Genomic DNA, 4,001 nt, shown 5'->3' with positions numbered 1-4,001 from the left:
GGCCAGAGAACAATGGTTGGAATTTGGAGTATCCTTCTCCTAGAAGAGCTGCTTACCAAAGCAAGAGTCTCTCTTCTACCCTTACCAAAAGGAAAGTGGCCACTGAACAATTACAGTGCAGTAACCCCTTGGGTGAAGGAGGACTGTTTTGTAATCTCAGTGTTGACAGGTGAACGTATAGGCAAAGGGAATGTGAACCATAACCAGAGAGAAAAGTTCAATGAAGTACTGTCTGGCCAGTCAAGGACCCCATAACTCTCTAGCGGTAGTATCTCAACGGGTGGCTGGTGCCCTGGCCAACCTACTACCTACAATTGTTGATATGTAAGTATATTAAACAGTCAATAAAGTTTTGACCATAACCAGTTCTGAGCATGATATCCTTTTATTAATCTGACACCGGAAAAAAAATATAAGAAGGCCTAGGTTAGAAACTAAATAAACTCTGAAATGAAGTCAACCAGGGGATGAGCGCATGTCAGTTTCTATTGCAAGCACATACTGGGCAAAAAGTGCTATCTTACATTATTGGTATGTAAGAAATGACCAACAAATGACCACCACTATGTCCTTTGAAAAGCACGTTGTTGTTAAATATTGGTCTTTGATTAAGCTGGCCTTATAACATTACTGGCCAATCTCAAAAGGTATTAAAGGAAATTTGTGATATTTTTTGCACCTCTGAGCTTTGCTGACCCAAATGGTGTCACCATGACATGGGTCCATAAAATATTTTTGTTGTGTGTGTGTGTGTCTTTTGCCGTAGTGCACTGTAGTGACCAAGGTATATAAGCCTTGGTAGAGACTATACTGTACCAAGACCTTGTACTGCACTAACTGTATGCATCATCCTTTCTGCTTTAGCCCCATTGATTCTGCCTTTTACTTTTTATCTTTTCCTTTCAATTATCTTCTAAAATGGCGGTCCATGCTCACGAAATCCCCCTAAGATTTTAGAAATATTGCTCTATTGCCTGGCAAATAACAATAATAATAGTCTTAATAAATATCAGGTTTTAGAAGTGTTACTCTCCTAGAAGTGTGGTATGATATATTTAGATATTTCTAAAAGAAATTATGTTACTACACATGGAATTTTCAATTGTATCAGTCAATGGTACTTACAATCTCTCGCCCTTTTCTAGGAGGAATGGTTTGAAGGCATCCTAATCTTTGGGGCCGCTCCTTTGCTAGCAATGTCAGTGAGGGACGGTAGGGCATAACTCGAAGAAAGAGATAGACCTGACTCCTGAACTATTAGCGTTTACATATTAGTAATAACAGAAGCAAGGGGGGGGGGGTTCAAAGATTGGCCTTAAAAATAAATAAATAATAGCCAAATAGCGCAAAATGAGGAGAATTTCAACAAAATGCTTGTTAAATCGGGAGAATTAATTTGTAACATTGATGCCAATAAACATCGCGATGGGTATAAGCAATTTCAGAAGAAACAAAGGCAGTGCAGATCAGTTTGAAATAGATGAGCATAATCAACTATTTGATAAACCGACAAAAAAAATCAGTTCTGTTCAATAAAAGGGAAAGTAGCAGTTTGACTCTCTAGTGAATAGTGACAGAACAGTGACTACTTACAAGTCTCAAGTACCAGTAGTGATATCTAAAAAGCCCTTGGAGTTGCGACAATTTCAAGCATATATATATATATATATATATATATATATATATATATATATATATATATATATATATATATATATATACATATATATATCGAGTAGATAGGGTTAGGAACGAAGTGGTGAGGGTGAGAACGGGTGTAAGAAATGAGTTAGCAGCTAGAGTGGATATGAAAGTGTTGAGGTGGTTTGGCCATGTTGAGAGAATGGAAAATGGCTGTCTGCTAAAGAAGGTGATGAATGCAAGAGTTGATGGGAGAAGTACAAGAGGAAGGCCAAGGTTTGGGTGGATGGATGGAATGAAAAAAGCTCTGGGTGATAGGAGGATAGATGTGAGAGAGGCAAGAGAGCGTGATAGAAATAGGAATGAATGGCGAGCGATTGTGACGCAGTTCCGGTAGGCCCTGCTGCTTCCTCCGGTGCCTTAGATGACCGCGGAGGTAGCAGCAGTAGGGGATTCAGCATTATGAACCTTCATCTGTGGTGGATAACGGGGGAGGGTGGGCTGTGGCACCCTGGCAGTACCAGCTGAACTCGGTTGAGTCCCTTGTCAGGCTGGGAGGAACGTAGAGAGTAGAGGTCCCCTTTTTGTTTTGTTTCATTTGTTGATGTCGGATACCCCCCAAAATTGGGGGAAGTGCCTTGGTATATATATATATACATATATATATATATATATAAATATATATATATATATATATATATATATATATATATATATATATATATATATATATATATATATATATACATGTATCCTTCTAAGAGAAGGACACTCCAAAATCAAACCATTGTTCTGTAGTCTTGGGTAGTGCCATAACCTCTGTACCATGGTCACCCACTGTCTTGGGTTAGAGTTCCCTTGCTTGAGGGTACACTCGGACACACTATCCTATCTAATTTCTTTTCTACTTGTTTTGTTAAGGTTTGTTAAAAAATTTTATAGTTTATATAGGCAATATTCATTTTAATGTTACTGTTCTTAAAATATTTTATTTTTCTTTGTTTCCTTTCCTCACTGGGCTATTTTCCCTGTTGGAGCCCCCAGCTTATAGCATCCTGCTTTTCCAACTTAGCAAGTAATAATAATATATATATATATATATATATATATATATATATATATATATATATATATACATACATACATATATTATATATATATATATATATATATATATATATAATCTATATATATATATATATATATATATATATATATATATATATATATATATAGATTATATATACATACATATATATTGTATATATCATATATCATATATATATATATATATATATATATATATATATATATATATATATATATTACATATACATACATATATATATATGTATATATATTACATATATATATATATATATATATATATATATATATATATGTTACACACACACACATATATATATATATATATATATATATATATATATATATATATATATATATTCCCCGGATTAAATTGGATTAACCTTGCCCCAAGGTCCATTAATCTAAAGATTTTCTTTAAAATCCATCAAGAAATTTTAAAAATAAATTTGACAGAATTATTTTGCCTTTTCACTGCAAGTTAATTTTTTGGTATCCCAATAGTATGAAAAGAAACATGGTTGTTTAAATAGATATATTTTAGCCCAGGCACTAAGAAGGTGAAAAAAATTTAATGGAAAATTCAGAGGTAGTTTAGTTCAATCTGTTATTTCTCTTGATGTTAGTATTTAGACGAATTATGGTAATAATTCTTTCTTGTTGAAAATACAATTCATTGCATTTCGCAGATATATCCACTGAGTGGGTGAGAGCTCCTGAAAACAGGAAAAAAATTTGTGTCTTGCTCTCTATGAGAACCTATATTTAAATGAAAAGTCAAAATATTTTATGTGTTATTATTATTACTAGCTAAAATACAACCCTAGCTGGAAAAGCAGGATGCTATAAGCCCAGAGGCCCCAACAGGGAAAATAGCCCAGTAAGGAAAGGAAAAAAGGAAAATAGAATAATCTAAGAAGAGTAACAACATTAAAGTAAATATCTCCTATATAAACTATAGAAACTTTAACAAAACAAGAGGAAGAGAAATAAGATAGAATAGTGTGCTCGAGCGTACCCTCAAGCAAGAGAACTCTAACCCAAGACAGTGGAAGACCATGGTACAGAGGCAGAGGCTTGAACAAGCAAGAAATCCACACAGATAAAAAAGGAGTTTTTTCCCAGATAGAATGAAAAATTTATTTTATTTACTCGACAAAGAAAATCTATTCAACGCTTCAGGATGAAAACAAACTATACTTTTGCACCACCTAATTAGGGAGGGAACTTCAGTCCTCGGTTGAATGTTCAAA

The sequence above is a fragment of the Palaemon carinicauda genome, chromosome 38 (genome assembly GCF_036898095.1).
Source record: "Palaemon carinicauda isolate YSFRI2023 chromosome 38, ASM3689809v2, whole genome shotgun sequence".
NCBI classification, from domain to species: Eukaryota; Metazoa; Arthropoda; class Malacostraca; order Decapoda; family Palaemonidae; genus Palaemon; species Palaemon carinicauda.
The sequence above is the reverse complement of the archived record's forward strand: the minus strand, read 5'-3'. Positions refer to the sequence as shown.